General features: G+C 37.7%; 3 long non-coding RNA genes across 5 annotated transcripts; 2 read left to right on the top strand and 1 right to left on the bottom strand.

Annotated features, from left to right (window-relative positions):
- Positions 1-8,505: 8,505 nt before the first annotated feature.
- LOC131251979 (uncharacterized) lies at positions 8,506-9,423 on the bottom strand. Its single transcript, XR_009174082.1, has 3 exons — positions 9,304-9,423; positions 8,965-9,028; positions 8,506-8,851 (listed from the first exon to the last, which is right to left on the bottom strand). It is a non-coding gene; the product is annotated as an uncharacterized LOC131251979 (long non-coding RNA).
- Positions 9,424-13,852: 4,429 nt separating this feature from the next.
- On the top strand, positions 13,853-14,577 carry LOC131251978 (uncharacterized). Its single transcript, XR_009174081.1, has 3 exons — positions 13,853-13,892; positions 14,286-14,356; positions 14,510-14,577. It is a non-coding gene; the product is annotated as an uncharacterized LOC131251978 (long non-coding RNA).
- A 362-nt stretch (positions 14,578-14,939) lies between these two features.
- On the top strand, positions 14,940-17,768 carry LOC131251977 (uncharacterized). Of its 3 annotated transcripts, none has more exons than XR_009174080.1 (3): positions 14,948-15,084; positions 15,301-15,652; positions 15,772-15,917. It is a non-coding gene; the product is annotated as an uncharacterized LOC131251977 (long non-coding RNA). The 3 variants fall into 3 exon arrangements; XR_009174079.1 differs by lacking the exon at positions 14,948-15,084 and adding an exon at positions 17,464-17,768 and having other exon boundaries at positions 15,412-15,652; positions 15,772-15,913; XR_009174078.1 differs by having other exon boundaries at positions 14,940-15,652.
- The last annotated feature ends 8,821 nt before the right edge of the window (positions 17,769-26,589 follow it).

Raw genomic sequence — 26,589 nt, 5'->3', positions numbered from 1 at the left:
ATCTAATTATTCTAAATTTGTCAATTCTAGTGTAATTATGACATTTAGTTGGGCTAGTATGACCCTATGATGGTTGTACTCGTTTATGTAATAGAATTTCCCATATAAAATTTTACCATGCATTACAAATGTGGACGTGGTGAAAACACAAATATCTGCTTCATCCAAAAATTTGATGGCCTCAGGAAATTTTTAATTGCGAGCGTTCAATCCCCATTGTTTCTCGTGGTATAGTCCACGTGAGATCCGGATCTGCCTCAATTTTTGGCTCATGCCTTAAAATAATCTAAAAGAATAAATGGAGATCATGGATAAAACATATACATCAAGATAGGGCCTCTATAGCACCGTCCAGTAGCTACCGCTGGTGACAGCGCGGTGGGCAATCTCAGTCCCATTAATCCCACTATGCTAGGGAAACGGATTAAGGTGGCTACTGGACATATTGTATATGTTTTGTCCACGCTGTTCATGTATTTTTACATGGCATGAGCGATATGGAGCAAATCAAAATCTCAAGTGGACCACACCACAAGAAAATAGTAGTGATTTATTGTCCACCATTAAAAAAATTTCAGGATCCACTGTAATGTTTATTTGCCATCCAACCAGTTGATTAGGTCAAAAAGACCAGGATGAAGGGAAAAAAAAAAAAACAAATATAAACTTTATCTAAAACTTTTGTGGCCCTAATAAGTTTTTAATGGTCCACGTTCAATCACCACTGTTTTCTGTGGTGCGGTTCACATGAGATTTAGATTTATCTTATTTTTGGGCTCATTCTCTGAAATGATTTGAAAAAAAGGATGGACGACGTGGATAAAACACATACATCATGGTCAGGCCCACAGAGTACCGTCCAATAGCAGGCAATCCACGTACCTAATGCTAGAGTACGTAGGCTTTTCTCTTGAATGCATGCATGCATGCACATTTCTTACATAGGGTTCACAACGCATTTCATAAGTTTTCATTTAAAAATCACAACAATCACACCATTCTAACCATCCCATCAATGCCTATGAATTTTTTACGGTCAAGATCATTGGCAAAGTCTTAGGCGTAATCGACAATTTGATACATTTATTTCTCGGGGCCATCATGGATTCTTATGATTCTAAAATCCCACCCCTTCCAATCCATCATTTGGTAAACAGATGGATAGAAAAGAGTTCGACTTATGGACGGATCAGATAATTCATTCAGTCTGATTTTCACATCGAACCTAGCAGACGGTCCGGATGACAGATCATACCCTCCATGATGATTGGATGACAGGAAAATCAATCGCTAGGTAAGCCTCACCATAGAAAACAATCACAACCGTCCACAAACCTCCAGATTCATGTGGTGGGTCACATGATGATCGGATTGGACCGATTTTGAGGCGTGGGTGCAGGCACTGATGGACGTCTTGGATGTCATATTCATACACCCACTATAGTGGGGCCCACATGAAATTGCTGTGGTGTAGCACATTGAAGACTAACCATACTCTTTAAGAAGGTGGGAAATTAGAAGTAGGTAAAAACCAACGGAGGAGATAAACGATTTGGTGGGACAGTGCATGGGAACCTTCACAAACACCCAGTTGCATGTGGACCACCACCATCTAAAGCACTTACCTGGACCATCCATCAAGTCTACTCAACTTTTCTTCCACTACTAAAAAAATTAGGGCAATTGGATCGTCCTAAACATCAATGACTGGACCTATCTACGGTTGATGTTTTCCATCGATTTTTGAAGGCCACTGAATGGATGGTTTTAATCGTCCAATTAGTATGTTTTTTTACAACAAAGCCTATGAATAGTGGTTCGGGCCAAATAGATGGTACGGATTGAAGATATGTATTATCCACGTGGACAAATGCAACTAGGTGCATATCAAGGTTTCCATTCACTTGATGATATGGATGGTTGAAGGGCGAGGAATGCGATGGTCGATTAGATTTATGTATTAGGTGGTGGGTCTGACAATGGGTTTTATCCAGTAAAATTAGTTAAGAACTAAAGGACAGGATTCATCTTCACACAGCTGTTTTACGCAGCGTACAAAACACCCACGCTGTGGGGTCCACCACGTGAAATCCACTCCATTCATCAGATTGGAACCATTTTTGGACCATACATTTAGAATAGGAGTCCGATAAACAACTCACATGGGCCACACCAATGAGAAAAATATAAAATTGCTCTCAAAACTGTTAAGTTCACAGTGTCATTACTAAGCTTTGTAGCAGCATGAATTTTTATATCTTCGATTCATCCTAGTGAGTTACACTTGATCATGGTCGCCCATTTGTTGGGCCACATAGACTTCGATGTTTCAGGCCGCACGAACTTAGGGTAATTTGGGAGCTTAGGGTATTTTGGGAGCATGTATCCAATGCTGATTGTTGTGAATTAATAAAATTATTTCATTTGGCAAAGCGTATTTGGAGTGAATTGGATCCAATTCACAAAGAATATGCCAAAATCCTCTTATTTTAAAAATATACAAGACCCCGTAATTTCTACTCACATCAATTCCAATTCACATCGAACATATCAAATAGCAAAGGTAGAAAATACAAGCTCTCAAACGAACCCTAGAAAGGTTCGAATCCTATGCAGGATAAGTATCTTTCATGCACATGGTATATATGTGCATTGATATGTGTTATATGATTCTGAATGAATAAAATAGGAGGAGATAGCACGTAACTCATATAACAATGACATGTTGCCAATGTAAAAGCATTACATATATGTTTGTCTAAGATATGCTCACGATGACCAATAAAGATTTACCCTTCAAAATATAGCTTATTCCGAGCCTCACATCTATGCATTTGTACAATGCTTTTTCATTAACAAGATTTCGTTGCCAATTAGGATTAACAAGATGTCATTGTCGATTAGGACACATGTGAATCCTTATTAAATATGATTCATATCCCTTTTAAACACTTTAGTATCATTAGTTATATTATGCTAGAGCATCAAGGTCTCACACACATGTGCTTATGCACACGTGTAAGGGTGCACACACATGCATGTGGCAGGCTGGGGATTCATGGATGATGGAGCCCTACATGCAGGGCTGTCAATAGGCCGGGCTTGGAGTTGATATTGGCCTAGATTTTGAACTGTTTTGGGCTGGGTTGTTGGGCCGGTCGAGACTATTCAAAATTATAATTTCGTAGGGCCAAGCTCAGCCCATTGACACCCCGGCTTACATGCCAACCCTACGAGTAGAGGATTCTAATAATTAAAGGTTTGAAACAGTATAATCTAAGACTTCTTTTTTTTTTTTTTAATAAATTAGTTGAAACATGACTTAAATCCAATTACTATCTTTAAACGACACGTGTGTAGAAAGTAGAAAATGAAAAACACTCATAAATGTCTTTAAACCATTAATTTTTTATAACGTTTTGAATTTTTCACTATTTTGAATTTTTAAAAATTCTTCAAATTTTTCGATATAACTAACCTACATTATCACTTACCGACCTTTGACGCTCGAAGTGAGCCTATACGTAGGTGGTACTAGTAAAGAACTACACAAATCCAATTAATCAACTGTAACAGCCAACGAATCCGCCCGATCACTTAAACATTGGGCTTAAGACTCATGATTTGTCACATTTGGCCTAAATTTGCCCGACCTATCACTAATTAATCAAGACAACTGCATCTAAATAAAAACCTACCAAAAGCTAAGATAAGTAGGGATCAGATCTTAATTAACAAACTAAATTGATCCACTTATCCTTTTAGCTTAAGAACCAATGGCTTATGATGATTATAACCAAATCGTCATTTTCGCTAATTGCAAATAGGCCACATTATGAATTTAGTCAATCCAAACCCTAATCATTGCGCACAAGAAATCTAGATACCAAATTCATTTCAGAAATGTCCTGATTATCCAAACAAACACTAGACTGCTTGTTGGTGGGCCATTAAACCTGAGACTATGGAAAGATATTTGTCTTAGTGGGCTTAACGTCTATCGTGAGACATCAAGCCAAGGTTGTATCTCGAATTGCTTAACTTAGACCCACAAGCTAAGTGCATGAGATGTGTGAATGCCTTAAGTGAAAACCTGAAATTTAAGTGAAACTAGCCTATTGCTCTTTCACGAAGTTATAACTATCAGACCGTCAGTTCATGGCCAAATTCGGAGTATCGACTAAAGATATTTCTTCACACATATCCGTATAGCCACGACCCTGATTGATCATTGGTGACTGTCGATCTAAGTTAAGGCCTTCCCGATTGATCGGTATGCCCGATCATCATATAATTGTGTCCAAACAGAGATCACGTTGTTGGACACCTATTCCATAGCTTAGGTTGACCCATATGCCTACCCTCGGGTCCCATTAATGGGAAACAACCTCTATTAGGGTTAATATAATGAATAAAGGGTCATTTGCACAGCTTCTGGCACTATATAAAGCCTTTATTTGGGCACCCCCTCATCCCATATGAATTTCAACAAGAGAAAAATGGAGAAAGAGAGAGAGAAAGAAAAAGAAGAAGAGAAGAATAGTGAGAGTAGGAGTGGAGAGGTTTTGGTGCCTCCCTTCAATGGTTTTCTTCAATCGAAGCCCTAATATCGATCGTTTTCCTCCGTCGAATCCACCCCACTCGTGATTGGGAGGTAAGAAACAAATTCTACTTCTCAACTTAGGTTTTTCTAAGATGAATTGCATGAATCTCATATAGTTATTGGTGTTTGTATAAGAATCTGTGATTTTTCCAAAATCCCTAATCTTAGGAGCGCTTTGAGTCGGGCGAATCATTGCAAAGGTTGGGACCATTATACATAGGTTTCCATTTATCGACCCTTGAGGGTCTCAGTTAATGATTTCTTATTGTGGATGATTTGTAAATAGCTAGCATGTTCATATTTCGTGTTTGATTGTAATATGTGTCATTACTTGTCTATGCATACTCACATGTTTGATAAAATGCCTAAGTGATTAAATGTGTTATTCTAGTAATGCTCATATGTTTAATTGAACACTTGATTGAATGTGTTGATTTGTTTACGATCACATGTTTGATTAAATGCTCCAATGAATGTATTACTCTATTGAGGCTCACATGTTTGATGAAATGCCTGAGTGTTTGCGTTATTGAATTTATGATTCTTATGAAACCTCGCAATGATCGTATGATGAGTTGTTAGGTTCATAGTGATATTATAATTACTTATAGTGTTGAGTCAGTCGGTAAATTGCCCAAACCAAGGGGTGGCCCAAGTTAAGTTGGCACCCTAGGCTTGTTCGATCGACCTAGGTTAAACACGGACAACTGACAGTAGCTGGACTACACAGGATGCTTGCACCCAATGCTGGTTACACCAGGGTTCTCTCATATCAATCAAATTAGTCCACTAACTGACTGATTATGTATGTTCAAAATATGTGACATGACCAAATAGAATCTAGGATACCTCATTCCCAATGGATGAGTTCATTCATAACCGTTAGTGCGATATGATCCCACTAAGACTCATGAGTTGGGTATGGTAGTATGGGACACCATGTCCAAGCTGTCAGCCTATGCTGGGGTGACGAACCTCCCCATAGTGACCAGTGAGCACTAATGGAGGTAATCGTTGTTCAAACAGCCCTTGTCAAATTACCTAGTTGATGGTTTTGTGCCAGATTAATGTTCGAACGACCCGGTCGTGAATGGAATTGGGTGACGAGCCCTTTCCTTTATATGTTTTAGTTTTATGTGACAAGCCTACACCTCAGAACTGAGTGATCATACATGGTATTAGGTGACGACTCATACCAGGTTGATCCTCATACCTCTGGGTATTATGTCGTACCTTTGAAATTGTTGATTGGTGAAATAAACGGGTGATACATAAAGTTGGATCAAGGGACATTGGTAAGGAGCTACTACGTGCAGCAACGAGCCACGTGATCTGGATAATGACTCATGATATAATGTCTGTATCCTAGCTTCAATAATATGCGATATGAATGAAACTTAATAATTATTCGGCTAACATACGCATCAATTGTATTGCATTAGATAAGATGTGGCAATTTGGCGTTGGAGTCATATGATGAGAGAGTATTGGCATTTGTGAAATAAGCGTTGAAGTCGCGTGTGAGAGAGTGTTGGATTGAAAGATGCATGCATCATTACATAATCTCATTCATGCATTTAACAAGATTATTTAGGAAATGTTTGTTTTCTTATTTTATCGTTACTTGCTCTAATTGAGTTAATAACATGTATAACTTAGAACTAATGGAACCACTGAGTTAGCTACTCACTCCCACCTAGGACGGTGTTTTAAAACACCAACCAGGCATCATTATTGATGCAGGTTCTATCGAAGCCTCCGGAGGGTAGGCTTGCATCGGCTTACACTTTCGCTGTGATACCTTGGGAGCATCGGGCGAAATTAGAAAACCTTGCTTCTATTTTACTTTTGCGCATGCATATGTTAAAGTCTACGATCAGGCATGCTTTATTTGTAAACTTTGTTGTATGTTTATTGTGGCTTGTATAATCCCCATCTTAGGCAATCACCACTATTGGAATTGTATTTTTGACTATTAGCCTTATATTTTTAAAGCTTTCATTATCTCTACCTTTCTTTGGATCCGTTAAGTAAATTGTGTTACTCTGATTATCCGTGTGTGGAATGAATGTGAATCTAAATGAGGTTACACGTGCATTCTCATTGGGTTAACACCCAAGAACTCGGGATCGGGGTCTTTGTACTCGGGTGCCAATTTTTGGGGCATTACATTTTTTAAAAATAATGGTGGCCCACTTTATGCTTGGACTAGGTGAATGGGCCATCCTAGACCATTGATCATTGGCCCAAGCTTGGATCTGCCCAAACACCGGCTTGATTTGAAGCCCAGGTTGAGCCCTGGGCCAAGTTTAGGACACAAGCCCTAGCTCTCTAGGGTTGGGCTGCTCGGGCTAAGCTGCAACCAATCGTTGCCAACCCCTAATAGATACCGTAAGTTGCTGGCTAATCCAAGGTGGGTCCATCAAAGTGGATGGACTGGATCGATGATCACACCGTCCACATACTTCTTTGTATGATCATACAAGCTGTGTTGGACCATTCAACTGTAAATATGAAAATATGGCAGAGTATTTGTTGCCTTAAGCAAGTACTTTGCTCCCTCTAGGTTGATCGGGACCGTTAGTCTGGTAAACCATAACATGGATGGGCCATATCCCAAAAATCATAGCGAACCTAAGCCATCAGATCAACCTAGAATTCAAATTTGTTCATTTGCCATCCAATCTGTTCATAAAGTCACATAGACCTAGATGAAAGGGAAAACATAAATATTAGCTCGATTGAAACTTCGGTGGCTCTCAAGAAGTTTTAATAGCAGGCGTTCAATCCCCACTGTGTGGTCCACTTGAGCCTTGGATGTCTCAGTTTTTGGTCCACATTCTAAAATAATCTCTAAAAATGAATGAACAGCGTGGATAACACACATACATTATTGTGGGCCCCACATAACCCCTGCTTGGACCAAGTCCGTAGTCGCAAGGGCACGACGCAATCCATGTACATCTTTGTCGTGGTGCGGTGGCTTACAAGCTAGAAGAACTGACCTGTTATTATGTTTCCATACACGTAGGACAGTAGATTGTTTTCCCATGCACCTAGTTGGATTTGGACTCATTTGCATTCTAACCACCTATCTGAACCGTCCATTACGTCCAGTCCACTCCTCATAACCTTCCTTTTTAAAATGAAAGTGATTTGATTGTCAAAAACATCTAGTGAGTGGAATAAAAAATGGATGGACAAGATCGTTCAAATGTGATAACTCCAATTTTGAATGTTTAGAGTCATCCGATCGGTGTGATTTTTAAATAAAGTTGGAAGAAGAGTGAATTAGACTTATGAACGGTCCAGATAGGTGATGTTGATGCCACCAGGTCCAAATGCATCTATGTGCATGGGACGTTTTCCATACACCTAGCCCACTAGATCATATCTCAACTACAAAATGTAGGGGAGACTGCCAAAATCACGGATTTGTGACGGACCAAATCCGTCGCAAAACCAAATAAACAACAGATTTCGTTCGTCACTTGGTCCGTTGCTGTTTACTAAGTTGTTTTTTCTATCCAATGAATAAAATCCATCGTTTAATCTACGACGGATAAGGCCTGTCATAAATATCCGTCGCTAAAATAGCACCCGTATTATTCATCATTAAAAATATTAGCGACGGATAAGGTCCGTTGCTAATATGAGGAAAGCAACGGACCTCAAATCCGTCGTTTGTTGAACTTGTTCAGAAATTAGCGACGGATTTAGTCCGTTGCCAAAATATCTATGAATTTTTACAAAAAGAATTGTCAGATTTGTTTGTATTTTTTTTTTTTTAAATCTTACACCTAATAGTCATTCAAAAAATAATTCACACAATTGTTTAATAATATCATAATCAATCAATGATTAAACATGTGCATACGTGTTTCACCCATTTAACAGTCATCAAGACAAAATAATCAGCACAATACCAATAAAATTGGTAACGGTCTATTTAATGTTTTCAGACTACAAATGCACATGAATGTCCATTTTCCATGCTACAAATTTTTATAGCAATACAACTTTCCATGCAGCCACAGCCTGATATAGCCAAACAGGCAAAATAAAAAATAGCATGGTAGAAGACATTTCACATACCTTCTCATCACCACTCAAAAGTTCTTTTGTATTAAGCATGTTGGCTTTAAAATTACAACAACCCAAGAGCCCGCTTATATCATCTATTCTCCAGTCCTATGCAACTTTTGCTACTGTTTGAAGCACAATTTTCTCCAAATCAAGAGCTTCCGCCTGATAGAAGAGTAGAATAATCTTCGTGAATTGTATATGACCTCGAGTAATAACAAATGGGAACTATTTACAGTAACAAAAACTAAATGGATGTACACAATCTCTGTGGTTACCTTGTAGATCCATCTACTAGATGACAAGTCAAGGGTTCCATTGTTGAATCCTGCTATTTTGACACTGACAAGTAAAGGGTTCCATTGTTACTCCTGCTCCTATCCATTCATAAAATGGTCCTGCATTCTAGTGGAGAAAACAAAAACAGTAATCAAGGAACAAACAAGTGCATCTTCAAATAATAGGGAAACATAGCGATCCTGTTTAGGAGCTTCTATTAAAGAAACTAAGAATTAGAAGTGTGGATACATGTTCCCAAATTGGAAGATGGGTTTAAAGCAATAGAACTCTAGAGGTAGCAAATAGGATTAAAGCAATTTAAGACATTGGAATTTGACCTTCGGACTGTGTCCAAGACGCCAACAAAGTAAAACTGAGTTGCTTTCCACATGTCTCGTACACGATTTTATCAATGTCAACATTCATCCAACTTGTTTTGGCACAAGCCAGTAAACTGATAGCCTGCAAATACCCTTCTCAATAGGTTAAAAACAAAAACACAAAACAAACATAGAAGATAGGAATTATTAAAGGACATGAGAGTACCAATAAAGGAAATGGTAAACATGTGTAACTCAAATGTCAAAGGACATGAGAGTACCAAGATAATTTTGATGCAGATCCAAGGGCCACCATAAGCTGAATTATTGGACTTCTCGTTTTTGCTGATTTCAACATTTGGAAGAGCAGCGGCTAATTCTAGGGCCTGTTTGGGTTTGCCGAAATGTAAATTGAGGAAATGACATTTCCACTATTGCATGTTTTCCTATTTCTTAGAAAATGACATTTCCACAACTTTCCATGGCCTTCTTTAGTAGAATAATAATGAACATAAAACGCCCAAAATCATAACTCGAAATCACAGGAGAAATCCACATTTGTAGTGAAAATATAGCTCCTTCCAAGTTGAATTATTTAGATATGTATCTTTTTATCTAATATGACTTTCAATTAAAAACATTATTATACAAATATTAATTATACGGGGTGCATAAACACATTGGGACAAATAGAAATATGTGGAAGCTACATAAGTAGAACATAAATAGTAATAAAAAAATAGAAGATAACGATAAATTAAGATTTTCTTTAATAATTACTAGGCATCATGATGAGTCTAACTCAACAAGTTTCTAAGAACAAAAATGAAAATAGAATTTGCTTCTTGGAAAGATTCTACTAGATAATTCCTAAATGCATTAAGGAAAATCAATCAATCATGAATTCATGATTTCTATGACCTTTGCATATATATACTTGACATGCACAAGAAAAAGAAAAACATCCATGGTGGCTACTCATAGAAGCCGGCATATTTATTCCACTTCAAAATATATACCTTCTACACCTACATCAACTTGCTAGTGTATTGCAATCCTAGTGCTAGTTTCACCATGGCCCTTGTAATGGAAAAATAGCTTAAATAAGTTCACTACCAAAAAAAGGGGCAAAGCTGACAGACTTGGGGTGGTTTTAGCTATGACCAAAAACTGTCGGATTCGCCAACGGCTAAAATCCGTCGGCGAAGGTCACTAAATCCGTCACCATGGTTAAGTTTTGAATGGTGGACGTCCAACTGTCTAGATGTTTCTCATTTTGTGGTTCAGCCATATTTGGGGATCAACCCCAGAATGATCTTGGTAAATGGAGGGACGGCGTGGATGAAAAATATACATCATGGTGGGGCCCATAGAGCCCTCCCCTTTCCAAAGATAGGTTTACCATTTTTTTTCTTTTGTAAAAGCTTGTGAGTTTTGTACAAGATGTTAAATAGTGGTGACTCGTTCATGAAAATAGTGGCAATGATGTAGAGTTATCTAGACCATTCAAATAATCTGTCTAGTTTTAGGTGTTTAATATTTATAATTTTCTTATATAATAAAATCTTAACCGTCCATAAATTGGTCCCTCTTGCATGTACGACTGTTAACAGATCTTTTTGTTATAAACAATGGTAAATGTACACTATTTCGGATTTGAAAAGTTATCTGATTTGGAAGAGGATTTGGTATATTGAGCGGCATTTGCCCCCACTTTCCCAAATCGCTCGCGCCATTTCTCTCCCAAACCCTTCTTCCCTCGCCCCATCCCCATATCGCGCACCCATCCCCAAATCCCGAAAGTCTCTCTCTTTCTCTCTCCAACGTCTCTCGATCTCCCTTTTCCACCCCGGCCTCTCTTGATATGGCTTCCATTTCCATTGCTTGTTGAAGACGCGGATCTCTCGGTCGTTGCACTCCTTGCTGGAACACGCCAAAGTCCGAGAAGGCCTGCAAGAGAAGAAGCACCAGCAACAGCCGCAGTAGTAGCTCCCCTTCTCCAATAGCCGCAGTAGTATGCTACTCTCTCTCTCTCTCTCTCTCTCTCACTCTCTCTCCTGGTTTCATCATGTCTGAAATATCTTGCAGAGTGTGATGGATGATATGCAGGCACTTAGAAATTGCATACATGTCATACACGTTGGAAAAATCTGATTTGCGTCTTGTGGGTGGTCTAGTTTTTGGTTTTGTTCTGTTTTTTTTTTGGTATGGAGCTCTGCACGTACACAGTTTTGTAATCTATCAATAGTAAATACACCTATATTCTTTTCTTTCCAAGCCTTCAATGGGAACTGAATTAGTTAAAATCTGTAAGATGTATTTTTGATTCTGTGTGGTTTCTTTTCCCATTTTTCTGATTATTGGTTGGTTGCTATTTGTTCCATACATGCACTCAGGTTGTAGCTTTGAAGGAAGATGGGTGCCCAAAAGTTTGGGTTGTGACTTCGGATTTTTGTCAGCAGCATGCTGCACATGGGGCAGTACGTATACTTCTCTGTATTAGTTGTGTTAGCTTTCAAAACCATCTCTTCCCACTTTCTTTTCTGGTCATCTGTTTTCAGCAGCTAGATTCATCTATCAGTCTATTTTCATACCTATAAAAATGTCCATGTGTACCTCACGTGATTAATCTGTTTTTTTCCCCTGCGGAATCACAATATAAGTTAAACAAAATTAAAAATCTTCCGTCTGATTGCAGGGGCAGCCTCTGATTGGGTTGGAGGTTATTGTGGCCTGTTTGGATTGGTGGGGATAAAAATGTAACCAAAGAAATGAAATTAATTTCCTCAGACATGACGGTTTCCCTTGTTTGCAAAAGACAGAGGACTGAGGAAATTGATTTCCTTTTCCTCATATTTCCTCAGATTTCTCAATGAAGGGCCATTTCCTTTTCCACTTCAAGAAAAGGAAACCTTTTCCTTTCCACGGTTTTCCTTAGATAACTAGGACATGGAATCACAAGAAAGCTGACTTGAAATAACTATGGCAAAGCTCTGAAGTCTGATGATGATGGTGATATGATGAGAAATGCACCTTTACTTGTTAAAAGCATGTATCTCGCAGTGTTAACTTGTGTGGTTTTCCTATGTATTTAAAGCTTAATATTGAAGCATAGAATTCCCTGGTTACCAGAAGTAGCAGGAAGTTGGAGAGGCAAGCATGAAATAAGTTATCTTAGGATTGTAAGTGTCCAGTAATCAGAAGATCTTTCAACCCTGTGTAGGCCAATTATGTAGTTCCTAGTATCTGAGTTACATGTACTTGCATTCATCAATTGATATTACAGGCTGGAATGCATCTTGGAAGACCTGAAGTTAGTTACAATGAGATGACTCGATTTGGGTGTAAAAAGTTTCTTATCGAATTCAGTTTTTCATGCCTTCACTATAGAGACTTGCTCCTGATTAGGCATTTGGACAAGTGGCAGGTAACTTTGGCTAGACCCTTTCTAAGAATGATATGGTCTAGAACTAATGAGATTTTCATGCATTCAATGCATGAGTGCTTGTGGACATGTAAGGAGGAGATTTGATATTTTACTAGTGTTCTAGAAGAACATGAGTCAATGTGCTATTTTGTTGTTCCTTTCCTTTTTTTAGTAGCTGCAATTGAGGCTGGGGAAAGAACCATATTTCTAGGACCAACACTCAAGGATCACAGTGACTGACTAAGACTTGTCTGACTTGTAAAAAAAGACTGTTGACCCACTGCATGTTCTTTCAGTTCAAGGCATTTAAATGGTTTGATTGTAGTTAACTGACAAATGAATTTAGAAATGAAAGCAAGAAACATCTTTGTTTATGGTATTTTCTGTAGTAGTTATACAAAAGTATAAACAATGCGAGAAATGGGAATAAATAAAGGTAGGCATCTGTAAGGGGAGAATCTTTATTTCCATTGAATGATTGTTACTCTATCTCCGATATTGTCAGAGATGTTGCATGTCATGTACGTGTACGAAGTCATTTATCTTTTACTCATGTAACTACATTGTCCATTACCTGCAGCATGCCTGCCTTATATTCAGTGCTGGTTTTAATAACAACTATTTACTTTTGTTGTGCTGCTTTACAGGGTGCGTTTGTTTGGAGTCGTAAAGCATTGGTTTCAGAGGTGAGAGGCATACTCATTGCCTTCACATCACTGCTACTCAACAGATCACCTATGAAGACATTTAAACCAAATTGAGGACTAGTAATAATTCTTCTTATTCTTCTTCTTCTTCAGTACGGAAGATGTTCGACTCCATTCCTCAAAAATTGCATTTTTCTTCTCTCCATTCCTCAAAAATTGCATGGTCGTACCAGCCTGATGGATTATTGGATCTCACCCCTATGTTCTTGGAAAGGGTGATGTTCTAACTCAATTTTTGTGCCACAGGGAGTACGGAAGATTTCTAGAAGCCGTAGCCCGAGAAGGTAGTCTGTTGTTCTTCATTTGGTTTCTTTGCAAACATCTGAATTATCCACCTATCCTATCCAACTTGAACCACACAATCTTTTGGATGATTGGATCTCACCCCTATGTTCTTGAAAAGGTTGATGTTCTAACTCAATTTTTGTGCCATAGGGAGTACGGAAGATTTCTAGAAGCCGTAGCCCAAGAAGGTAGTCTGTTGTTCTTCATTTGGTTTCTTTGCAAACATATGAATTATCAACCTATCCTATCCAACTTGAACCACACAATCTTTTGTAAAATTTTGAAATTGTTGTGCCTTTGGATTCTCATTGCCTTGGATTCTCTAAAGGCTTCATGAAAAATCACTTCTTAAGAACCAAAAGAAACATGGTGCTTGATCAACGGAGATGTTTTTGGTTTAATCCAGTAATGGTATGTGTGGGGCCGAATTTTGGTAACTGGAGCTTTTGGTGTGGTGCACACATCACGGCATGAATCTCTCTCCTTTCAAACGATCTTCGCTACCTAATGAATGTGCAATTACAACTGATGGTTAATAAGTAATGGGGCCCGATCTGATGTTTACATTTATTTGATTGTAGTCATGTGCTTTTTGTGGGGGATCACCCATAAGCCATGTGGCCCATCATATGGGTCATTTTATCATCCAAAGGTAAGCCTCATATGTTCAGTTCATTTGCTCAGACCAAATGTTTTTTGTTGTTGTTGTTGTTGATAGAACACTAGCGTTTTTTCTATGCCCCAAATAACACCTGCTTCCTTTGGTTTTCTGTAGTTTTTACTCCTTTTTGGCTTTGTTGTGTAGGCCTGCAAGAGGAAGAAGCACCAACAACGACAACAGCTACAGCAGTAGCTCCCCTTCTCCAAGAGCCAATTAGCACCTTGGTTCTTAGCAGGTAGGTATGCCTCTCTCTCTCTCTCTCTCTCTCTCTCTCTCTCATTTGCTCAACCATGGCAGTGGCAGCCATATCTACCGCTGTCCATGGCCTCCTACATGTTTGAAGAAATGCTTCAACCAAGAATCGCTCTGACGATTGCTTTGTCCATGGACATGAGAGTTTTACTGCATGTGTAGGAAGTAGAGGCTTTCCTGCCTAGCTAATAGCTTCAATCGCCATCTCTAGTTATAATTCAATAAAAATATAAGAACCCTTTTGTTGTTGGAGATTAATTGCTAATGGTCAGGTTTTTGAACAGAACACAGTTTGATTAATGCATGTATCACCAATATTTTTTACTGTGTAAATTCCAGATGTTGATGGGATTCATCTGCTAGCACAATGGTTTGATTTTCAGATTCATTGCTCCGATGACAACCGGATGTCAGATTCATTGCTCCTTGCGTGTGTACTAGTTGATTTTGGAGGTTCTTTTATAATGGTATTGGATATTTGCTGATTTTTATTTTTATTTTATTTTATTTATTTATTATTATTATTATTATTTTTGTAGTTGAAATGCTGAATTGATTAAGTTTTTACATATGCCAATTAGGCCGTAGACTACAAATGCTAGTTGTTGTTTCCATGTGTTTGATGGATGAACTAACTTGAAGGCTTCTTCTTCTTCTGTGCTATTTCCACTATTTATCACCAGAGCATACTGTTCCCAGCCTCATCATGAGATCAGGAAGCAAGCTTGCTCAGATCGGTGACGTAACATTGCATGCAGAGTAAATTTTTTTATATTAAATTATTTTATTTTAATAATTACAGAGTTGAAATATTAGAATCCTTAAGAATGGATGGAGTCCGGATATTTTCCTACTTGATTTTGTAACCTGGTCGCTGAAGTTATGGTATTGATATTTAATGTAAACAGATGTTAGGGGCTATTGTCAGCCTCATGGAAGATAGACCTGAGCTAAATGAAAAGGTGGTCCAAATATCCGGTAGTTCCGAGCAGGCTGAGAGAGCCCAGAGCCTTCTCCAGGGATTTATTCTGAGCAGTTAGTTTCTATTTTCCCTTGCAATTTCCAATTATCAGACCATTCATTTTTTAGTGCTATTTTCTTTTCCAATCTTAGTTCAGATTTGTAATTTGAGCTGTACTGCTCGTCTTTAACAGCACAAGATGCCACACCAAGCTAAATCTGAGCTATGGGTGTTGTAAAGCCGAGATCTTGTAAGGTAGCAATGGATGCTTTCAGTTTTCACCAGTAATCTGTTTTCCCAGAATCTAGCAGTTATCAACAATCTTTGTATAAAAGGTAAGAATGGTTTATTTTTCTTTCTTTTTTCTTTTTCATTTTAATGTCAATCTGCAGTTCCAAGAATAGGAATGCATTCCATTGTCAATCTTTTTTTTTTTTTCTTTTTTTTTGGTGGTGGTTATCTTATGCTGCATCCATCTGCTTTCCTGCACCTATTTATAATTTTTTATATAACTGACATGGATTTCCTACCCATGCATAGCAGGAAGTTCCTTCGCTGGGATGCTAAGTGGGGCCTACCATGATGTTTATGATAATTCACATGGTGCGTCCATTTTGAGAGATCATTTTAGGTTATGAGACTAAAAATGAGGTGGATCCAAAACTCAAGTGGGTCGCAAGGGAGGAAACAGTAGGGATTCAATGACCACTGTTTGAAACATTCATGTGGCTAAAAAGGTTCATAATTTTTTAGTATTTTCACTTCATCACGGTGGGAATGACCTTATAAACCGTTTGGATGCCATATAAACATCAAGATAGATTTGGATTGCATTGATGGTACTGGTTAGTGGTCGATGTTCTATAAGCATACCGTAATGTATATTTTTTATACACTTGGGTGGACCATACTATAGGAAACAAGGGTGATTGACTGCCCAACATACATTGTGGTTGGTTGAAACATTTCCGGATTAGGTGCGCCCGGGTCTCACCCAACGCAGTGTGGTCCTGCTGTGGAGCCCACGTTGATGCATGTATTGTATATCCAAGCTATCCATCCATATTTCTGCTCCTTTTGAGGGAAAAAAAAAGGTACATCCAAATCTCAAGTGGACCACAGTGCTGATTGAATTCCCACCATTAAAAATTTCGTAGGGCTCAATGTAATACCCGCTGTGAGTTTATTTGCCATTAAACCTGTTGATCAGGACACAAGGACCTGGATGAAGGGAAAAACAAATATCAGCTTCATCAAAAACTTTTGTAGCCCACAAAAATTTTGTAGCAGTTGAGATTCAACAACTACTGTTCCTCCAATATGGTTCACCAGATATTTGGATCTGCTTCATTTTTTTGGATTGGTGAACGAGATATTTGGATCTGCTTCATTTTTTTGGATCATGCTCTAAAATGATCTGAAAAAATGATGGAAGATGTTGATATACGATATATACATCATGGCAGGGCTGATTCAATACCACTGATAAAGTTGCTGTGATTGGATCTGCTCATTTCTGGTTTTTCCTATGTAACAGGGGACTTCACTTCTTTAAATTTTACTGTGTTGATGCTCGTTCATTTCTGTGCACCCAACAATCCTGTATGCGGCTCATATAAAGATGTTTTTTTTTTCCTAATTGTTTAGCACATTTCATTTTGGTTAACTTGTCATCTGAAGCTTACAGTTTAAGTTCTGTGATATTCTTACATTTGCAACTTCTTTTACTTTGACTTCTTTATTACTTACATATGCAATTTCTTATTTTCATTTTTTTGATAAGTATTATTGTTTAACACATTTCTTTGAATCATCTTCTCCACTAAACTTTCCTTTAATTGAGTACTAATCCCCACCAAACTTTCCTTTATGTTCCTATCTCAAGCTAAAAGAAAAGAATGGCCGATTGAGAAGCTGAGGAAGTTTGAGGTCCCCAAAGCTCCAAAATATATTTTCCTATCATTTGTCTAATGGGACATGCACCAATACACTCTGCCAACACTCTTATGTGACCTGTCTTGCTGCAGCAGAAAAAAAATCTAATTTCTGTCTCAAAATCTTCAAGCAAATTTCATTTATTTTTTATATTAGTTTCATTTGATAGCATACGAAAGACACGTCTCTTCAATTTATACATTTTCTTGTGGATGGTCTTTTCTTGTTTGACAGGGAACTTTATTAGCACAAGGATCTCTAAAAACTGTTTTTAATGGGTCTAATTTCTCATACTGTTTTTAATGGTGGATGCCATGCTCTTGGGTATATATGTTTTTCATTGATCTACTTTTTTGTAGAAAAATAATGCCACCTAGACGCCCAGCGATGTTGATAGTAATCAGGTTGTAGACCTTTATCCTATGTATGCATTGACAGATGCAAGTGAAAAGTTTGGAGCTCTATTATGAGCATCGTTTCGTTAATTTCTATTTTCTCTTTCTCGGGCCCGTAGCATGGTTGTAAGGCAATCCAGTCTGTCCAAATCCCCGACCCAACTGCTGATGGATCATCCCTGAAATTTTGCACTGAGAAGATAATATTAATCATCTGATTTTTCCATTCAAATTTGGGCCACTCACTATTCTACTTTAATCCATTTGACAGCCGTTGATTTGAAATGGTTTTGATTGATTTATTAGTGTCATTTTAGAGATATGCTCCATGCACAATAAGACCCACAATCTGGATGGCCTGGACAGCTGTACATCAGTGCAACACATGAGGAGGATGAGTCACCACCATTTTCAAAATGGTGCTAAACTGGCAAGGAATCTGGCTCTATTGTCGTACATCAAATGTATTTTTGTCCAGTGCCACTGTTTTTCCTCTAAATCCGGAAATTAAAGAACTACCCCTTAGCTTTCTAAAGTTACCCCCCAGTAATTCCAACAAACCGCTCGGCTTATTTACTGTAGTTTCTTTGTTTTGCTTTTCTATCAGCAGCTCAGTTATCTTAGCTGTAGAGAGTAACAGTTGTACTGTGAAAACTTATTTCAATGTTGGAAGTCCTTTTGTTGAAAGTACCAGCACTGAGTCTGGTGTCTGCATCTGTTGCAGGCTCTGGGGATGGAACCTCGCATGCATGGAGCATCAGCAGATGCAATGATGTATTCTTCTAATACAAGACTCTGGTGGCAGTTAACCACTACCTTTAAAATGGCGGTGGCATCCTCTTTAGATGTGGCATGCATGATGCATGTATGGCAATCCAGGCCGTCCAAATTGTTGGATGAATTATGGTTCAATCATAGCTTGAAATCCAACCAATCAAGCAATCCTAACCATCTGATCATGGTTACGAAATGGATGGTCAAAAGAAAGACGGTAAGTTCTGATAATTTGATGGGAAAAATCAGGTAAGTTGGCTTCCATAGTTTGCTGAGTGTGATTTTTGGGTCATGCTCCATCCACATTTGGGTCAGCAATATGGACTGTCGGGATTGTCATACCTCTCTCTCTTTTTTCTTTTTTACAAAAATCTGGGTCACCACAATATTGATTGGTATGGTCCGATTTATTTTAAACTATGTTGATGCTGTTTCAAGTACCTAACTTGTTTTAAACTACATTGGTGCTCATGCTGATATCAATGGTTGTGGTGGTGGTGTTGCTATTTGATTTCTTTCACAGGTGGCATCCTGGAACACCTCTGTTGGTGTGGCGGCTTGCTTGAAGTGGGCCCCTCATCGGTCTATGTTTGTCATCGCATCTGTTTGGGTGAAAAGATGATAGTAAGAGGCATAACATTGTTGTCATCCAGGAAAATTCTCTTTCTCAGTTTTCCTATACGCTTCAGTGACATCTACCTGTTTGGGTGAATTTTTGGACTCCTGTTTTATTTATTTACACTAGTAGGTCATTTTTGAAAATAGGGGGTAGTTGTTCATACAGAAATCGTCATCATCCTCCATGGCATGACCCATCCACCTCCACATGGCATAAATGTATATATAGAGATTCTTACATACAACCTGAACCATCCAAATTATGAGGACTCTTTTAAATCCTGGATTTCAAATCCTCAAAAGGGCCTCTTTTAAAATTCAAGAGAAAAGGAGAGCAGAAAATCCTGAATTTTCAATCCTCTTCAACTGTCATCATTGAAGATTATTGGTTGGTTCTTGTTTTAGTGCTCTTATCTATGAGCTGGATTTCATAATGCATTGAAGATAATTGGCTGGTTCTTGTTTTTCTTTTTACAGTTTTAGTGCTCTTTTACACAATAAAACAATGTTGGTCTTCTTGTGAACAAATCTCCGTATCCCTCTCACAATTTGTCATTCACATATAAGGCTTGCATATTATGGATATAGTCGTCAATTTCTGCAAGTTGGGTTGTTTTCGCATTTCATCTTGCTAAGGGATCTTTTTCCTTTTCATTTCATCAATTTAATTATTATATTTGTCTTATCTTTTTGCATTATCTCTGTTCTAATGTGCATAATCATGTGATTGTTTGTCTTCAACATAATCACGTGCAAATGCAACCCAGATCTGAATAGTTGAATGTGGACTGCTAATCTAGAGATTTAAAGCCAAGGACTTCAAGAAAACCTCCACAGGTCGAGCAGCAAAAACAAAAAAAAAAACAAAGATTTAAATGATACGTGGTCTCTTTTTTTCAAAGCATATATCCAATCCAAATATTTGGAATTTGAATGATATATTTGATTTTGATTTCTCAAATAGGTTGGTTCGTTCAGAGCTTTGAAGAAATGGGTATATCTAGTTTTGGATGCGTACGTGTTGATTAATACACATCCATAACTAGATATACCAATTTCTCTAAAGCCCTAATGAACCAACTTATTTGACAAGGAAAAGTCTACATGAAAAGGAAGAAATCAAAATCAAATATATCATCCAAATTCTTATTTTTTTTTTAATTAATGAGAATTGCTGATGGTTTTTAGCCGCCGAGGACACTGATGGATTTTAGCCGCCGAGAGCGCCAACCGAGTGCCAATGGATTTTAATTGCCCCTTTACCGACGGATCTTGCGACGGCTAAAGCCGTCGGGGAAGATTATTTCCGGGCATTGCCCTTTTTTTTTTTACCCAAATGGGTTTAGTCCATCAAAAAAGTTCTTTTTCCCAAAAAGTGCAAATAAGAAAGGAAGACATTCTTGTACCTGTGTCATTACACCATCCATTACCAACATTTGTATCTTACTCAACAATTCAACAATGTACATGTGCAAAAACAGGAGACAACGTCTAGTTAAAGGCATGACTCGTTAGTGAAATTAAAAATAAATAAATAAATAAATAAAAATTGAAAAAGGTGAATCAATATTGTTGAGAGCAAGTGTATAGAAATTAACCGGGGTTCAGTAACCTCAATCCGACTAATTTTGTGTGTTCCCTACATAACCATTTTCGCTCTATTTTCATACATTAGATCAACATGTAAAATATTGAGGAATCTGCTTTCAATTTGGTTACTCTGGAATGGTAATACTTCAACTGAAATTTTAATCTCTTACCGCCACTACTCCTGGTTACACTCTTATTTCTTCTACTTCCAGCGATACGACGCACGGCTTTGTACTATTGCATTTCCAAGAGTAGAAAAAAGGGTGCATCTATCATAATAGAGGGTGCAAATACCATCTCCCTTCTCTAGCCTCTACATAAGTTTGACTCTAGTTTTATTAGAGTTTTCTAGGTTGGTTTCTTCAAATCTCCTCTCTTAAGTAACAATCTTTTATTTTCCCAAAGAGAAGAATTGAAGAATACACGAACATAACATCATAAAATTTTAAAAAGCCTCCAGATTTTGACCAAAAATAAGCATTTTGAAAAAGAAAAGTTAAAAAATTTGAGAAGTCTTGAGTAAAATTGGTAAGTTTGAAAAATCATGGAACATTAGTACTTATAAAACCATTGACAATTTGACTATGTACTTGGATCCTTCATTGGCAGATGTTATGCAGTCAAAAAGCCCATTTACAACTAGCGGAAGTATTCAAAATTACATACAATGCAGTAGGCTCAGACTGCATAGAAACCAACTAACCAAAATGTCAAGCAAATCACAATTGCATTTATGATTCATTATTAGCATGTCGACACTGCTACATGGTTCAAATTAACAGTGGATATCTAACTCATGCTGTAAAACACCATATAATGTATCGGAATCTCCTACTTGTGATCTACCATTTACACCCACTCTCACCGATTGTGCACATACTTTCTACTTTGGTACCAAACTAGAAGGGGTGCATTCCAGTAAGACAGATTTGGAGCCCAGTGAAAAGTTAACAGAATCTATACCGCCCATCATATGTGTTGCCTCAAAAAGCCCAACCCACCAAAAATCAGAGCTTTGCTAAGCCTGTACATGTGTATGGACCTGTGCATCTACACACCAATGCATGTGAGAATGTGACAAACATGTGCAAGATCTGACCGGTTCATCAAGTGTGTTGGAACGTGTAGATACTATGGTTCTATATCAGCCCAATCGTCAGTTGGAACACGTCATATGAAACAAATGTATGGAGAAAAAACAATATTTAATTTTGTAGCTGTGGCCAACCTGATAAGGGAGCCTGCCAGATTTAGCAGATAGAGAATCTACAGCGTGACCCATCTGATTGACTGGTCGGGCTAGAGAATATATAGTGCGATCCACTTTAGCATGTGCATTGGCATGGTGGACAGGGTTTTACACACATCCGAGGGAATAAGGCAGAAAAAAAAAAAAAAAAAAAAAACCCACACAAGGATCTGATGTTTTATAAAGAGAAATGAAAAAGAAAAAAAAAAAAAGAAAAAAAAAAGAGAGAGAGATTTTGACCATGCTCTCAAAAGTTCCTATATAAGATCTAAAAACATATTCCTCCCTTAGGTATGATTTTCATAAATGTTAGATCTACTAGACAGAAACCCAAATCAGATCCAATTCCAAAACCAAAAACATATGTAGTAAAAAAGAAATTAAATGTAGAAATGCAACACCTACAGAGGCATAATCAGGTGGTTGGCAGTCATTGCAGCAGCAGTCTCAGCAGCAAGCTCATCAAGCTGACTGGTGGTAACACCCTTGTAGACTCCTGCGCATACTTTCTGAGCCACAAGCACAGGATCACAGACTCAGTGTTCAAATGCTGAGGCCATCATTTCCCTGTATACATGAACGATGTCTAGTGCAATTGGAGCCATTAATCCAGAGGGCCACGATGGTGTGGTCGAAACCCAAAGATAACTAAAATTTTGATAATCCTAGCCATTCAATCGGTACAATTTTCACCCATTGAATGTAAACTAGTGCTCATTGTTTGATTCAATTTTTTTCTCAACTGAAACTGCTGTTCATGTGACAGCTGAGATAGTCTGACTACTGTGATTTCTGAGCTATAGATCCCTATCATTGATTGCCTACCAGATTAAAGGTTCTGGTTGTGCCATAGAAGCATCCCATGTGCACAGAGGACACGTTGAAGCTGAAGGCTAGTGGGGCCTTCCGTTTTTTTGTTTTAAAATAAAATAAAATAAAAAAGGCCTCCGTACTGGTCTTTCAGTCCTTTCATCAATAGTCAGGGGCATGGCCTCGCAAGTGCATAGAGAGAGAGAGAGAGAGAGAGAGAGAGAGAGAGCTGAAGGAAAGGGAAAGAGAGAACAACCCTCTTTTCTAATGTCGTGTCCTAGATCTGCCTCATTTTTTAGATGAAGTCCAAATAGGAGCCAGCAGAACAGATGTACAGTTAAGATCTGATGGGTCTTCTTGTTCTACAAAACACCTTCTACCCATCTCATGATTTGAGATAACTGAAGAGATCTCGGTGTTCATATCAGTGGTCAGCCCTGTTTCTTGTGAAATGCTAACCATCTCCCTCTCTGTTTTGCAATTCTGTTTCATGCTGGATCCATGGTTTCCGAGCAAAGCCCTCAAGATGGCCTGGTCTTGCATCAAACCATTAAAAACTCCACTCACACACATGCATTCTCATGCATGACGACTAGAGTCAGCAGGGGGCTGATGCTAAATCTCTTAAATCCTCAAGATCCCTAAAATTCTAAAATCCCCAAATCCCTGATTTATAATATCAGAAAATCCCCGATTCGGGGTCCACATTCAAATCTGTAAGCTCTAAAATCCCCAAATCCCTAAATGAGGGTCCACATCGAATCAGGAATCCACAAATTGCTAAATCCCTAAATTGGTATTGAGAGAGAGAGAGAGAGAGAGAGAGAGAGAGAGAGGGCATGCGTGCGTAGGGCGTTCGGCAACAGTAGATCTACGGTGGAGAGATCAGAGAGAGAGAAAAAGAGAGGAGGGAGGCTGGGAGAGAGAGAGACGAAAAGGCCGCAGATTAGGGCTGGACGCGGTTTGGATACTGACGTCACCAAGTTTTGTGGGCCCCACTATGATGTATGTGTTATATCTACACCGTCCATCCATTTTTAGATATCATTTTAGGATAAGAACCAAAGAATGAGGCAAAATCATAATCTGCAGTGTACCCCACTAAAAAAAACAGTGGGGAGAGTGATTCCTACCGTTGAAACTATCCTAAGGCCCATCATAATGTTTATTTGAAATCCAACCTGTTCAAAAATTTAAAAAGACATTAAATAAGGGAAAACACAAATATCAGCTTGATCTAAAACTTTTGTGGCCTTTAGAAGTTTTTAATGGTGGGCGTCATTGTGCCCACTGTTTTCTTTGCTGAGGTCCACTGGAGCTTTGGATTTAACTCATTCTTTAGATATTGCCCTAAAATGATCTCTCCAAATAAATGGAAGGTGTGGATACAAAATATACATCATGGTGGGGCCATGGAACTTGCTGACGTAACTTCAGTAGCTAATCTCGCTACTTCCCCTGACACCAACCCCATGGCTGGTGGTCGGTGCTATGTGGGTCCCACCATGATGTATGTATTTCATCCGTTACATTCATCCATTTTTAAAGATCATTTTACGGATTTATTCCAAAAATGAGAGGTATATAAATCTCAGGTGGACCACACCACATGAAAACAATAGTGATTGGATATCCATCATTAAAACCCTCCTAAGGCCCACTGTACTGTTTATTTGACATCCAATCCGTTTATTAGGTCATACAGGCCTAGATAAAGGGGAAAAACAAAAATCATCTCGATCCAAAACTTTTATGGCCCCCAAAATGTTTTTAATGGTTGACACTCATTCAACATTGTTTCCTGTAATGTGGTCCATTTCAGATTGGGATATACCTCATTTTTTGTCTCATGCCGTAAGATGATCTTTAAAAATAGATGGATGGCATGAATGAAACACATACAACATGGTGGGGCCCACAGAGCACCAACCACCAACCATGGGCCGATGTAAGGGGGAGTAGTCAATTTGTTCCGCTTATTTGTGGTGTGTTCCATTTAATCTTTGGATATGATTCATTTTTTGGATAATTCTCTAAAAATGATCTCGAAAAATGGATAAACGGTATGGGTTGATCCCAAATTTTTGATAAATCTAAAAGTGGACCATGCCACACGAAACAGTGCGGAATAATGATTTCCACCGTAGATACCTTCCTTGGGCCCACAATAATGTTTATTTTCCATCCAACCTGTTCATAATATCAAAAAGATATGAATGAAGAGAAAACACAAGCATCAGCTTGATCTAAAACTTCTATGGCCTCCAAGAATTTTTCAATGGTAGAGGTTCAATCACACTATTTTCCCATGGTGTGGTCCACTTGAGCTTTAGATATGCTTCCTTTTTGTTCTTTAGACTTCAAATTATCTGTTAATATGGATGAACGGAGTAGATAAAATAAATAAATAACGGTGGACCCCACAGAGTTTACTTTGGTAAGGGTAATGAGTAACTCACCTAAATGTGGTGGAGTTGGGTTTCCTTAAAACATTCATAATCATATATTGGGCCTGCCTAAATGTGATTCACATATCCAACCCACTCATTATGTGTGTCCCACTTGGATGAGGGGTCAGACCAAGTTTCAGCTGCATCCAAAACTCATGTGGGCCCCACCAAATGCTTTTTATATTTTTTAGGATGTCTTCGCATGGTTTTAGATGGTATGACCCACCTGAGTTTCATATACGGATGATTTTTGAGATATCTCATAACCTAAAGGGGACACATCAAATGCACGGTATTGATCTTTGACATACATAATGATGGGGTCCACAAAACTTACTAACATCAATTCTTAGGTTCTCGCGAGGTCAATAAGTTGGGTCATGATTTTAACCATAATATTTGGCCCGTTTTATATGTCTGGTCCATTTACTCTATTTTATTGATCAATACCGTTAATTTGACTAGCTACTCACCCCGATCCGACTACATTTGTTTTTTCACAGATAAATTTCAATTTCCATTTAAAAATAACATTTTTTTTTTCAAAATGTATATTTTTTATGCTTGATTTTTTTTAAAAAACTTTTAACAAAATATCATTTTTACTATAAAATATTTCAAAAAAAAAATTAAAATACAAATTCTGAATTTTTATTTTCAAAATCTCAAAAAATTTCACAAATTTTTTTTTCCCCAAAAATTCCAAAATGGCGATTTTTTTTTCTTCAAAAGCATCATTTTGTTTTCAACTTTTCAATTTTCTTTTTTAAAATGATATATATTTTTTTTCAAAATCTTAGTGTTTTTATAAATAACTTGTTCTTTTAATTTCAAATTTAGAACATTTTCAATTATTTTTCAAAATCACAAATTTTTTAAACTTCTTTATTCGTTGTTTCAAAATGTTTGTTTTTTTTTTTTTTTATGAAGTATTGATTTTTTAATATCATTTTATTTTAAAATTTTCAATTTTTTCTAACTTCTCCATTTTTTTTTTTAAAGCATTTTATTTGAACTTGTGAATTTTTATCAAACTTCTCAATTTTATTTATTTTTCAAAATACAAACTCTCATTTTCTTTTTCAAAATATTTTTATTTTTCAACATTGTGAAAATTTTCACATTTTTTAAAATATTTTTAATTTTCTTTTTCAGGATATTATTTTTTTCTCAAAATCAAAATCTTTTTT

Source organism: Magnolia sinica, chromosome 7, assembly GCF_029962835.1.
Source record: "Magnolia sinica isolate HGM2019 chromosome 7, MsV1, whole genome shotgun sequence".
NCBI classification, from domain to species: Eukaryota; Viridiplantae; Streptophyta; class Magnoliopsida; order Magnoliales; family Magnoliaceae; genus Magnolia; species Magnolia sinica.
The sequence above is the reverse complement of the archived record's forward strand: the minus strand, read 5'-3'. Positions and strand labels throughout refer to the sequence as shown.